The following is a 14,001-nucleotide window of genomic DNA, read 5'->3' on the forward strand; positions in this document are numbered from 1 at the left end:
GTTGACTTTTTAATCCTGTAACTACAATCTCATTTAGTTATTAGCTTTTGAAAGTATTATTTTATTTGTTGAAAAAGAGTAACAAGCAGAGGGAGAGACAAAGAAAGATATCTTCCATCTGCTGATTCATTACTCAAATGGCTGCAATGGCCAAGGTTGGGGCAGGCTGAAGCTAGGATCTTGTAACTCATGAGTCTTAACACTTATAACTTAGTAGATCTGCTATATTGCTATGAAAACAAAACTGCTTAGAATTTATTATGATTTTAGGGATATATATATATAGATAGATAGATATATGCCAGCTGATATATTTCATCATGATAGCATTGACATCTTTAGGGTTTCATATACCTCTTAACAGGGAACTTTTAGAGAAGGTAACAATAGTGACGCTGGCTTCCACTCACTGGTCAAGTATTTGCTTTAACCATATGTTTGCTGATTGTGCTTAAAATAAGTGGATTTGTTCCTATTTTAAATGAGAAAGAATGGATGAATGAAGTCTACGTGGGAGAGAAGTTTTATACATCATGAACAAGTGATGACAAAATTGGAATTTCAAAATATATTGTTACTTTTCATTAGCATAGTTTCACTAAGCAAAATGCTTGAGCAAGAATTTTTCACTACACTAGATGAAATGTGAAGTGTGGTCTCATAACAATTCATCCTATTTATTTTTCATAAAGATTGAAATCCTCAAGTATTCCCTAGCACAAGAATAAAGAGTTGGGATTTGAGGCCTGCATTATAGTACAGCAGGTTGTGCTGCCAGCATCCCATACGGGTACTTGTTTCAGCCCTGTCTGCTCCACTTCCAAACCAGCTCCCTGCTAATATTCCTGGGAAAGCAGTGAAAGATGGCCCAAGTGCTTGGGCTCCTGTACCTATGCAGGAGAGCAGGAGGGAGTTCCAGACTCCTGGCTATAGCCTGTCACAGCGCAGATTGTTACAGCTATTTGGGAAATGAACCAGCAGAGGAAAGGTTTCTCTCCTGCTCTCTCTCACCTTCTCTCTCAGAAAATTCTGCTATTTTAATAAATAAATAGAGTAGATATTTGTAGAATTACAAGTTTTTCTATTATAGTTAGCTCAGTATATGGCATGTTTCTGCATTTGTGATAGATTCTTATATGCTCCTTTGGATTAACATATTAGTTTTGAGAAGAAAAAGGAGAAAAATAACTTTCAACAATAATTTACTTCTAAGTTTGATGGATGGATGTTTTAGAATATGCAAAGCTATTGTTGCTTAATATGGCAATAAATGTAGAGCTTTATAATAACAATGAGCCTGTCACATCTCTCTAAAGACTATTTCATAACCACATAAGTCATAAAAATAAATATTTCTAAAGAGTGAAAATTGCCTGGAAACATAAATGTTTAAAGTGTATTATTTAAGTAAAATAGAATAAATTCAAGAACATGGTATTTATTATGCTTTAGTATTTATTCATATAACATAGTACAAATCTGATCATTATAGAATTTTGGCTGTCAACAAGTATTAATGGTATTATCTAATTGTGTAACTCTGAAAATACTGTTGAATTCTCCGTACAATACAGGAAATTATGAATGTTTTATGATGAAAAATAGACAAAAAATTAAGATTCTAAACTTTTATCTAAGGCTGCTAACTGAGCTCACTTAAATACTTGTAAGAAGGCAATCAGTCTTCAAATTAAAGCTCTATATGACACTGCCTGCAGTTTTTACTTTTCCCTTCGCTTAGAGGCGTGCTATAACCTGAAGGATTTTTGTAAATTGCAATTCAGAAACTCTGTATGACTTCATCTTGGGGTTGTGTCATAAAGTTGTACTGTATACAGGTAATCAAAAATGTTTGTATACTTTGGATATGAACTAATCAAAATATCCATTAAGCATACTAACAAGCACACCTGTTATCATTAACAGATTTATTCCCTAATTTTATATGATTAGCACAATCAAATTAAAAGGTGAAAACGTATGCTCATAGCATCCTCCATGAAGTATGAGTAATTATTACCATAAACAGTAAATCCCCAGGAGTTACATGCAAATATGTTAACTTTCATTCACAAGCAGGAATTTTCTTTCAAGGAGAAATAAGGCCTTTCATTATATTCTCACTTTTTTACTGAGGTCCACAAATAAATATTTGAGACAGTATAACTATCCAATCCAGTCTCACCTTCATTTTTTATAAGATTTTATTTATTTATTTAGGAGGTAGAGTTACAGTGAGAGGGAGAGACAGAGAGAAAGGTCTTCCTTCCGTTGGTTCTCTCCCCAGATGGCCGCAACAGCTGGAGCTGCGCCGATCTGAAGCCAAGAGCCAGGAGCTTCTTCTGGATCTCTCATGTGGGTGCAGGAGTCCAAGGACTTGCACTGTCTTCTACTTCTTTCCCAGGCCATAGCAGAGAGCTGGATTGGAAGAAGAGCAGCTGGGACTAGAACCAGCACTCATATGGGATTCCGGCGCCACAGTCGGAGGATTAGCCTACTGCACCACGGCGCCGGCCCCATAACCTTCATTTTTCTGTATTCAGATCCAGAGCCAAACAAGGGTTTTTCTCTGCACTCCTCTTTTTCTTTGGATGCAAAAGTCTATGCTTCCACTCTTAACTGTTTCTCCACATTTAGATACTTCATAAAACAGCATGAAGGGGAATCACGCGGGGCCCACTGACGTTGAGTCCAGCCTGAAGCAATAGCAGGGGCAGGGTATCCCCCCAGCCCCATGAAAGGATGACATGTTGCTTTCCTTCCCTGGCCCAATGAAGGAGCCCTGCAACTAGCAGGAAGGAAGCACACTCTTACCACGGAGAGCAGAAGCTGCTCTGGCCTGTGTGACTGGGGGATTTTATATGAGGGTCAATCTGTGGTCCTCACTGATTTTGAATCTGTTCTGGAGGGTTGGCAGGGGTCAGGGTACTCACTCAGGCATGGGAAGTGCTCCCCTGCCCTCATTCTATTAAGGTGCCCAGACTCAACAGGCCAAGGCAGAGCACCAACCAACTTTTATGGAGCGGACTCTGTGACTGCTGTAGCTCTCTGTGGTGATAGGGGAGGCTCCTGGGCTGATCCCTTGCTTCCTATGACTGTGGGAGCCCTGCACACTGTGGCTGTGAGAATTCTGTGAAAGTGCAATCAGGTGGGTGTGACTGGGTCTTTGGGTAACCACCATGTCTGGCTCCAAAGATTCGGAGTTCCCAAAGTGCCTGGGGTGGAACATCACAGAGGGTTCAACACGTACACTGAAGATTGCATAGATCTTTGGGTGGCTCATGCACATGTGTGGGTGTGGTTCATAGCCACTGTGGGCTCACCCTGGGCAGGTGATTCACCTTGGCACAGAGTGGGTGAGGCTGTGATCATGCTGGCTGACACAATCATACCCTCCCACTGCTGAGAACCCTTAAGATCAACCACACCCAACTTGGTGTTACTGTGGACTCTGGTTGCACCCTTGAACACTAGCTAGAGCTCCCTGGCCCCACCCACCACACACCTCTGGATATCACTGAAGTAGCAGAAAGTCCACTAAGCAATAGAGGGGAAACCCAAAAAATATTTCCACAAATGCTTAAAAATAAATTTAGAAACAGAAGAAACATGAACAAGGAAGACAACATGACTCCTCAAAGGGAATGCACCAACAGCTTGATATTAGAATGTGAAGATGAATAGTTCGATGAAAAGCTTGAAAAGGAATTCATGAGAATGATCATAAGATTATTCAAAAATACAGAGAAGCAAGTACATGACTTAAAGAAATTCATGCATGATATGGAGAATAAATTCTGCTGGCAAGAATTCTGGAAGAAAATCAATCAAATAAAAAAGAATTGAAAGCAGTAACAAAAGATATGGTGAGGCAAAAGAAAGACTATCCAGGATAGAAGACAAATCTGAAAAATAAATCAATCAGACACACAAAAAAGAAAAAAAAAATTAGAAAAACTGGGTGTTTGAGATTTATGGGATACTATCAAATGACCAAGCATATGTGTCTTAGGAGATTCTGAAGGTGCACAAAGACAGAATGGATTAGAATACCTATTCAGGGGCCAGCGCCACGGCTCAATAGGCTAATCCTCCGCCTGCAGCGCTGGCACACCAGGTTCTAGTTCTGGTCAGGGCACCGGATTCTGTCCCAGTTGCCCCTCTTCCAGTCCAGCTCTCTGCTGAGGCCCGGGAGTGCAGTGGAGGATGGTCCAAGTGCTTGGGCCCTGCACCCGCATGGGAGACCAAGAGAAGCACCTGGCTCCTGGCTTCGGATCAGCGTGGTGCGCTGGCTGCAGCGGCCATTGGAGGGTGAACCAATGGAAAAGGAAGACCTTTCTCTCTGTCTCTCTCTCACTGTCAAAAATAAAAAAATAAAAATAATAATAAAAAAAGAATACCTATTCAGTGAAATAATTGTAGGGCTTACTTTTTTGCTTGCTCTTTCCCCAGATCTTGATAAGCTTATCAAAAACGAGCTATTTCACATACCTTGGTCATAAGTAAGTTCCTTTACTTTGGAGCTTACAGAGGATAAAACGGGGAAAGATTTTCATCTGCTAATAATATACAACCTTATACTAGCAGTACTTTCAACTATGTTTTATACACTAGTAGTAACTGTAGTACAAGTATCTTAAACTTACACTGAGAATGCTATTTAAGTGTCAGTTCTAACAATAATAGCAGAGGCTTAAATATTAGTGACCAATGTAAAATTAGAGAATACTTTTCTACTGTTTATGAAAAAGATTAAAACTGAAGAATAGAAATTTCTCTGCATGTTAAGAGGACAATGTTGGAGCACACATTGTGGCATAGCAGGTCATCTGCCACCTGCCCTGCTAGCATCTTGTGGGCTGTGGTTCATGTCCCAACTGCTCCATTTCTGATCCAGATCTCTGATAATGGCCTGAGAAAGTTGTGGAAGATGGTCCAAGTGCTAGGGCTTCTGCCACCTACATGGGAGATACGGATGAATCTCCTGGCTCCTGATGTCCTCCTGGTCTAGCCCTAGCCATCGTGACCATCTAGGGGAATGAACCAGTGAATGGAACATCTCTATCTAAATCTGACCTTCAAATAAATGAATCACAAAAATTAAAAATGTTAACCAGTCAGGATAACATCAAGGCTCAAGAATGGATGCAGGATGGGAGCTGGGATCAGGTGTATCATTTAAGAAATGGAATGAGGAATCAGAGCCAGAATTGTTAAGTGAATATTGTAGTTATTTCCCAATACAGGTTTCAATCAAGGGTGAGTTGAGGAAATGTTCCTGGTGACTTAGTGTGAGTTATGTCAGGATGCGAGAAGTGACAAACAGGAAGGAAATTTCCAAGGTGCCATGGGAGATGCTTCATTTACCTGAGTCGGTTTAACTCCCCTGGGGACAGACCTCTAATAGTGCTCACCTTTTCCAGAATAAATTATTCATAATGGTCACTGTATTAAAATTTCCCTCAAGTTTTTTTGTATAGTTCCTGAAAACTGAATATTTATGCAAAAAAAATCACCAGGAAATTAATAAGTAAGATATATAAACATTACTCACAGTTTGCTACAGATAGTGAGTAGTTGGAAATAAGGATGAATGACTTTTGATCATAAGAATATGAGTGAATCAATTCTAAACAGAAAGGGGTTAAATTTAATGCCATGAGAAAGCTAGTCCTTTTTAGTGAATACAGAGCCTCCATTTCCAATATCCCAAGCCTTTTAATCTTCATGAACATGACAACAAACTTTATTCATATCAAAATTAAAGGTCAGTGAAGCACTTTATGAGCACAGACTGACAACTTCCATCAACACTGACATTTCTAACCATTATGTGTTCTTAAAAGCAGGAAATTTTAAGTTTTATACCTGACACATAAAGTGAAAATACAGTAGAAAATATAAAGAAACATTTTGCCAATCACAAGGAATTTAACTGACTAACTAATATATGTAATTTTAACTTTAAAGTGGAATGGACTAGCAATTCCCTCTATGTGAATGAAAAAAATCAACTGAAATAGTATAGTTGAGAGATTTCTATTGAAAAAAATACAATAAAATGACTAATTAAAGACTTGGAAATAAGAATGAGAAACATGGACTTTCTACCATATTCCCCACTCTAGGCTGATCAATGATCATTTACAAATGTAGAAGAAATGTGACTTCTTTGCCATTTTATCTTGTTTATTTTCTGATGGAATTGGCCCGTGCTTCAATCTTGGTGGGAATTTGTTTTAAATTTTTAAATTTGTGTTATTATGAAAAAAAAACAGATTTCATGTATTTTTCATAGATAAAATTTTAAAGACTACCACACTTTCTTTTCTCCTCCCTCAACCTTCCATTCTTCATTTCTTTTTTATTAAGTTTTGCAATAACATATTTTCAATTTACTTTATAATCACAAGTTTAATGCGCCAATCACCAATGACCTAAATTTACAACCTGATACCATCAAATTACTAGAGGAAAACATTGGGAAAACTCTGCAAGACATTGGCATAGGGAAAGACTTCTTGGATAAGACGCCAGAAGCACAGGCAATCAAAGCAAAAATAGGCAATTGGGATTACATCAAGCCAAGAAGCTTATGCACAGCAAAGGAAACACTTAAATTGAAGAGGCAAATAAAAGAAAGGGAGAAAATATTCACAAACTATGCATTTAATAAAGGATTAATATCCAGAATATATAAGGAGTTCAATAAACTCAACAACAACAAAACAAACAATATAGTTAAGAAATGAGCAAGGGACATGAATTGGCATTGTTCAAAGCATGAAATACAAATGGCCAACAGACATATGAAAGAATGCTCAGGATCACTAACCATTAGGGAAATGCAAATAAAAATCACAATGCGGTTTCATCTCCTCCCAGTTAGAATGGCTATCATCCACAAATAAAATAATAATAAATACTGGTGAGGATTTGGGAAAAAGTTACCCTAATATATTGTTGATGGAAAATGTTTTTATATTGTTAGGTATATACATTGCCTTTCTCTCCAAAACTAGCTAATGTGTAACCAGATTTTACTTTTACTTTTATTCCCCATATGCAACCTGTAAAGTTTAAGAGTGCAAGAGTCATGGTGAGGACTATTTGGTTATGATAATGGCATTTTCCATGATTTTATTCCTTATGTGGTTAAATCAATATTTTATCTCGCATCATTCATTTTTGAGTTAGATAACTGACAGCTCATAAACTGAAGAGCATGCTCATGCAAAGTATGACTCGGGCATGGAGATAAATGAGGAGGCACACGTATCAGGCATTAGTATTTTGCTTAAATTTCTGAAAGGTTTCTGATGAGCAGCCTGTGCTGACAAAGATTTCCATAAAATTTTGTTTTCTTTCATTTGAAAAACTCTTGAGAAAATTTTCTTTGTTTATAAAAAATTATAGAGTTGGTAAAAAAGATTTTAAAAATAATTGGTTTTTTAAATGTTAAGAGTGCTGCCTATGTCTTTAGAGTGATTCTGAGTTTGAAACAGGTAATGATACGCTTATTGCTCACCATCACACAGTAATCTACTACACCAGCTGCCTTCTAATGGGCTGCGTTACCAGAGGTGATTTTAGCCATGATGTGTCACATGAGACTGTGAAAGCACTGAGAAGGTCCCTTTGGAAGACTGCACATTGTGATACCCTAGGAATTTGTTTCTTCAACAAGCAACACAGGACAGGAAAAGAAGGGGGAAAGAAAAATTCAACAACACATGCACTTTCAGAGAATTGTTGGAAGCTATTCACCCCCAAAACGCAGACAAAACCTTCATTAACAGTAATAGAAAGTGTGCATACGTGGAATAAAGAGAGGATGTAAGAGCAAACTAGTATATGTAATACTATATATGAATATTTCTTTCACGATTTTACATAGGAAAAGAGAGATTCAAATAAAATTATCAATTGTAAACACAGTTCATTTTTTTTAGTAATAGGCAAACCGGGATGGAAAAGACACATTGAGAGAACAGTCATATATAATATGAAATCCTGTACTGAAATTTTAAACTGCGTATGTTATTCTGTATTTAGAAATTAAAAGTGATAACCCACCTATTTTTTTGTTTCTGACCTAGTCAGGAAAACATGCAATAAAAAGATGCATTCCTGGGGCTAGCACTGTGGCTCAGTGGGTTAACACCCTGGCTCGAAGCTCCAGCATCCTATGTGGGCACCCATTGGAGACCTAGCTGCTCCACTTTCGATCCAGCTCTCTGGTATGGCCGGGGAAAGCAGCAGCAGTGGCCCAAGTTCTTGGGCCCCTGTACCCGCGTGGGAAACCCGGAAGAGGCTCCTGGCTCCTGGCTTCCAATCGGCGCAGCTCCAGCCTATGCAGCCAATTGGGGAGTGAAATATTAGATGGAAGACTTCTCTCTCTCTCTCTGCCTTTCCTCTCTCTGTGTAACTCTGACTTTCAAATAAATAAATAAATCTTTAAAAAGAAGATACATTCCTTATGGCAAGCAGATACAGTTTGAAAGAAACAGGTCATTTCCGTGAGTATTGTCTCCCCTCAATGTTAAGCTTTATGAATGAACCCCACATTCATTTAGCTGTGAGCTATGCTGACTTCACTGACAGCAGTGACCTCAGGGACTCTGTTTCTCTTGATGGTCACTGGGTCAATTGGTTAGTCACATGCAGTCATGACAATCACCAACTTATATCAATCATACACATGTTAATAACTGTGTATATTGCTTAACATATATCACACAATAAGAAAGAAAAAGATAATAGGGTTTATGATCAGAGGGAGAGAGAGAGAGAGAAAGAGAGCAACAGACAGACAGACAGAAAATGGAAGAGATCCTTTTCTGGCAAGAAGTCAGCCATGAACAGGACAGAGCCTTGGTCACGGATGCCTGGGTCCACAACAAGGCCTTCAGGGTGAGTGCCTTTATGGGTCACAGCCAGAGCTCTTTCTGGCTAAGTCTTGGTCTGCACTGATGCAGCCATTGGTATTACCTGGCTATGGATGTTTTAAAACATAGTTTGGATTTTCTTCTCTCTGAAGACTTCAAAGACTTATTTATTTCGAAATCCTATCTTTCTTCTTTCATTTGTATTTCTGTATGCGAGAGGCACAGAGACGGCTCTGAGTCTCTCAGAATAGAGCCCCTCACTGTCCGTGTTTCCAGTACACATAGGATCCTTTTCCAGCTAACGGCTAACAGTTACATCTAGGTTTTTCTTTCGTTTTTTTAAGCAACTATAATGTTAATAAATAATGGATAAAACCAATATTTCACTATGTTAAACTCATTAATTCATTAAATAATTCAGTAAAATTCCATTGAATAACTATGATAATTTCTGTGAGGGCTGAAGAGTGAAAGAAGATCATGCCTAACAAAAATAAATAAACAAAAATCATGCTTAGTACTTATGGCTTTTAAACCAAATGATGTTATTGATTCAAAAATTACTAAATATTTGCATTTAATTTAAACTACGAAGGATGAAAGATAGTAAATAAAATGAGGTCAAGAATAACTATTTATACAATAATATATGACTCTCAAATTTGTTGCACCAAGATAAGCTTATCTTTTAATTTCATTGGCCATGAACTTGTTGAAATGCCCTAATATAATTGTCTTTAAGTGAGTCCATGCTGTTACATTCTGATTTTTACATTTATAGTTTTAATGTGCTATCATGTCATTAAAGTTTTAGTTGCATAATTTTGATTAATAATTTTATGTTGTGCATGTTAAACCAAAATCTACTTAATCCCATTTATGTTAACTTTGCAAATTGCTTCCATATCTGCCATGTGAATAATATTGGAAGAGACAATTCTATGTGTGAATTTCTTTCCTCATTTTTAATGACTACCTTTGCACAGATACCTATAATCAAAATTATTGACTACAGGAAATAATTTTTCCTTAGTGATCTTCCAAGCATAATGGAAACCAATGCTAAGAGAAACATTAATTTCTTCTCACTCGATTAGCCTAATCTCATTAGATTTATTATATGTACCTGCTTAGAAATTATTTATTATCTTTCTAGGATTCACTCTATGATTAATAACAATGCATTTGCTTCAATGAAGTATATCTATCAATTTAATCCTGGGAAATTTCAATTCAAGTTCTCAAGTTAAAAGTGGCTCTCTGGAGCTAGCGCTGTAGCGGATTGAAGCCCTGGCCTGATGTGCTGGCATCCCATATGGGTGCCAGTTCTAGTCCCGGCTGCTCCTCTTCCCATCCAGCTCTCTGCTGTGGCCTGGGAAAGCAGTGGAAGTCAGCCCAAGTTCCTGGGCTCCTGTACCCACGTGGGAGACCCAGAAGAAGCTGCTGCCTCCTGGCTTCCGATCAGTGCAGTGCCGGCTGTTGCAGCCATCTAGGGAGTGAACCAACGGACGGAAGACCTCTCTCTCTGTCTCTACCTCTCTCTGTAACTCTTTGAAAATAATAAAATAATTCTTTAAAAAAAAGTGGCTCTTTACTATTTCTACTGGGCTGTGGATTTTATTTTTCATCAATATAAAATTGCCTTACCTGCCTTAATCAACATGTTTTTCCTTTACTTCTTGTCAACCATGTCTCCTGTTCTTCAAGGCTTGGATATTTTTAATCATTCTGTTACATCTAGACACATGATTATCATCCATGACATTTTGTGGCAATCTACTCTGTTTCATCATTTTTGCTTACTTGATTCTATTGCTTTCCAGGTTTATTTATTAAAATAAAATATTTTTCCATAAGTAGTATGCATTTAAACTTTACTTTTAGTGCAATCAGTATCACTTTTAAGCAAAAGAAGTCACAAGTCTTAATATTTTGTATGTGTTCCGTAATTTGACTACTGTCTTTCTCCATGCCTTTTTCCAAATTCATTTATTTCTTCTAATGATTTTATTTTGTTTTGCTAGTGACATAATGGTGTTTTATTTGTTTTTACATTATTTGACTCTTCCTTAGCTAAATTTATTGTCATTTTTTCATTATTTATGTTTCACCATTTTTGTGTCTTAAATTATAATTCTAGAATTTAACAATGATTTTATTACATTTATCTAGGCCAAAAAATAATTAAGATTTATCAATCACATATTAAAAATCTAATATTTGGAAACTCATGACTGGTGCATAGGGAGATTACTGATGCCATAAACAGGAGTGTCAATTTGTAAAGTCAACAACAGGAGTCACTGTGCACTTACTCCTCATGTAGGATCTCTGTCCTTAATGTGCTGTACATTGAGACTTAATGCTGTAACGAGTACTCAAACAGTATATTTCACTTTGTGTTTCTATGGAGGTGGAAACTGTTGAACTCTTTACTTAATGTATACTAAACTGATCTTCTGTAAAAAAAAAAAAAAAAGAAAAAGAAATTATCAATTCCTAACTTGACTCTCACTGGGATTAAACATGACAATAGGTCTGATCTGATTTAATCATCATTTAAAAAATCATCTATTATTTTTCACTTTATGTTTCTGTGTGGGAGCAAACTGTTGAAATCTTTACTTAATGTATGCTAAACTGATCTTCTGTATATAAAGAGAATCAAAAATGTATCCTCATGTGAATGGAAGGGGAGAGGGAGTGGGAAAGGGGAGGGTTGCGGGTGGGAGGGACGTTATGGGGGGGGGAGAAGCCATTGTAATCCATAAGCTGTACTTTGGAAATTTATATTCATTAAATAAAAGTTAAAAAAAATAGTATCACCATGGTTACCATATCTGATTATTTATTTGCATATCCCCCTTTTGCCTCTCAGATCAACAGGTAATCCCCTGCCAGAACAAATCTCTCCTATCATTTAAAAAAAAATCTAATATTTGGACATTAGCAGGAAGCTGGAATCAGAACTGGATCTGAGACTCAAACCCATGAACTCTAATATGGCATCTGTTTTGCTGTGGCAAAAGTCTTTCCCAGGTCACTTTTATTTTATGTATGAGTGAGAATATATGGTGCATGTCTTTTTGTTCATGGTTTATTTCACTTAATATATGTCCTTTAGGGAGAATAGCAACATGGCAGAATAGGGAGGGAACACATAGATAGTCCCGGAAAATACACTTTAATAAAAGTGGAGATACTGCAGGTTCAGGGAAGAGATAGGGAAGAAACAGCAGAGGAAACTCTCCCAGAACTAGTGGGACATGGTGGACCTACATGGAGCGCACAGGCGGCCATGTCTCGGGAACCCAGCCACTGAATCTACGCACCAGTGCTGGAAAGAAAGGTGAGAAAAAACCTCAGTAGCCTGAGACACTGGCGGGAAAGTGGAAGGGAAAGCCTAGAGGGAACAAGGCTTGAAGTCCCATGGGGGAAAGTTCACCAGACTAATTAGAGGAGAGAGGGAAAAAAATAAAAATAAAAATAAAATAAAAGGGACCAGTTCAGACACAAGTCTCTCTCTCCACTCACATTACAAAGGCGAGGGAGACAAAGAGCAGGCGCCATTTTGGACATACGTAAAAACTTCTCCCGCCATCAGCCAAGCAGAAAAACCTGACTACGGGTTGGGGGGCGGGGGAGATAACAGGAGGTTAGGACCTAGTGAAGGTGTGGAGCAAATGAACTGAGACTGAAAAACAAAAAAACGGTGTGTGAGGGAACTCATGGAGTACCCTCTGGAGACGTTCCAAACTCGGTAACCTTGGCAACACGGTGGGAGACTGCAGGGGAATTTGAGCTCACACTGAAGATAGCACAGATCCTTTGTGTGGTCCTTGGGACAGAGCAGAGGAATATTATACCCACAGGAGCCAGAGATCAGACACTGACTGCCTTCAATTACACTCAGCAGTGCGGAATTACTTCCCTTCTGAATTAAAAACAAAACAAAACAAAACAAAAAAGAGAGAGAGATTTACCATGCCTAACCTGGGTGTGTTACTTATGGCACACGCTTAACCATGAAGAACCAGAGTTCTCTGGCCACACCCATCACAAGCTTCTAAGGGTCCATCAAAAGCAAACAGTCCACTTAATACAGTCACAATATAATGAGAAAAAAACACCACAGTGAGGGAAGAAACCAAAGAATATCTACACAATCCAAGCAACAAATGCAGAAACCGAGGACACGAACAAGGAAGACATTATGATGCCCACAAATGAACAAGATACCCCAAACCAAGATTATGAAGATGATGAGATAGAAGAAATGCAAGATATGAATTTCAAAAAAATTATGATAAGAACATCTAGAAGTGCTCAAAAACAAATTCTTGAACTACAGAATCCTTACTGGACAGGATAGACAGTCTCTCTCATGAAAATGAAATCTTAAGGAGGAATCAAAATGAAATGAAGAAACTAGTAGAAGATGAAATTGTGATAGTGAAGAGAAATCAAAATTAAATGAAGAATTCAATAGATCAAATGACAAATGCATTAGAGAGCCGTAAATGCAGAGTCAGTGAAGCAGACGAGAGAATATTGGACTTAGAAGGCAGAGAACAGGAAAGAATACAGTCAAACCAAAGAAAAGGAGAGTAAATTAGAAACCTAAAAAATATTGTTGGGAATCTACAGGATACTATTAAAAAAAAAACCCAACATTCAGGTTCTAGGAGTTCCTGAAGGCATGGAGAGAGAGAAATTATTAGAAGGCCCTTTTAGTGAGATACTAGCAGAAAACTTCCTGGGTTTGGAGAAGGACAGAGACATCCTAGTACAGGAAGTTCATAGAACCCCTAATAAACATGACCAAAAGAGATCCTCACCACGACACATTGTAATCAAACTCACCACAGTGAAACATAAAGAAAAGACCCTAAAATGTGCAAGAGAGAAATGTCAGATTACTCTCAGAGGATCTCCAATTAGACTCACAGCAGACTTCTCATCAGAAACACTACAGGCTAGGAGGGAATGGCGAGACATAGCACAGGTGATAAGAGAGAAAAACTGCCAGCCCAGAATATTATATCCTGCAAAGCTCTCATTTGTGAATGAAGGTGAAATAAAGACTTTTCATAGCAAACAGAAATTGAAAGAA

The 14,001-nt window shown here is 37.8% G+C and overlaps 1 pseudogene; it reads left to right on the forward strand.

Annotated features, from left to right (window-relative positions):
- Positions 1 to 8,823: 8,823 nt before the first annotated feature.
- The window catches only part of LOC100349081 (protein SET-like), a 67,431-nt pseudogene continuing 62,253 nt past the window's right edge, over positions 8,824 to 14,001 (forward strand).

This window comes from Oryctolagus cuniculus, chromosome 16 (assembly GCF_964237555.1).
Source record: "Oryctolagus cuniculus chromosome 16, mOryCun1.1, whole genome shotgun sequence".
NCBI classification, from domain to species: Eukaryota; Metazoa; Chordata; class Mammalia; order Lagomorpha; family Leporidae; genus Oryctolagus; species Oryctolagus cuniculus.